General features: G+C 36.2%; 1 protein-coding gene across 3 annotated transcripts in view; it reads right to left on the minus strand.

Moving 5' to 3' along the window:
• Positions 1-293, minus strand: part of LOC107747984 (dnaJ homolog subfamily C member 5-like) — a 15,713-nt gene that overhangs the window by 12,869 nt on the left and 2,551 nt on the right. The gene's annotated exons all lie outside the window — the stretch shown is intronic.

Raw genomic sequence — 293 nt, forward strand, 5'->3', positions numbered from 1 at the left:
AATGAGTTTCTGTTTTTATAACATAGCTATGCCTATGATATAGGACTTAGTCTATCACGCAAACAAGAGTCCTGTTTTTTTTTTTTTCTCGAATAGCTGCACGATTGCAAATGTACAATAAACAACAACTTACAGAGTAACTTTCAGACACAAAATTCCGTTTTGCTCCGTCACTATGTTTGTGTATTTTGTGTTATAATTATGTTCTATTTGAGGGCATTTGTAGTATAGGTATAGGGCCCAAACATATCCTCAAGCCCAGGGGCCCTCTAAGTCCTGCCCTGTATATATAT

The sequence above is a fragment of the Sinocyclocheilus rhinocerous genome, unplaced genomic scaffold (assembly GCF_001515625.1).
Source record: "Sinocyclocheilus rhinocerous isolate Xijiao unplaced genomic scaffold, SAMN03320098_v1.1 scaffold1251, whole genome shotgun sequence".
NCBI lineage: Eukaryota > Metazoa > Chordata > Actinopteri > Cypriniformes > Cyprinidae > Sinocyclocheilus > Sinocyclocheilus rhinocerous.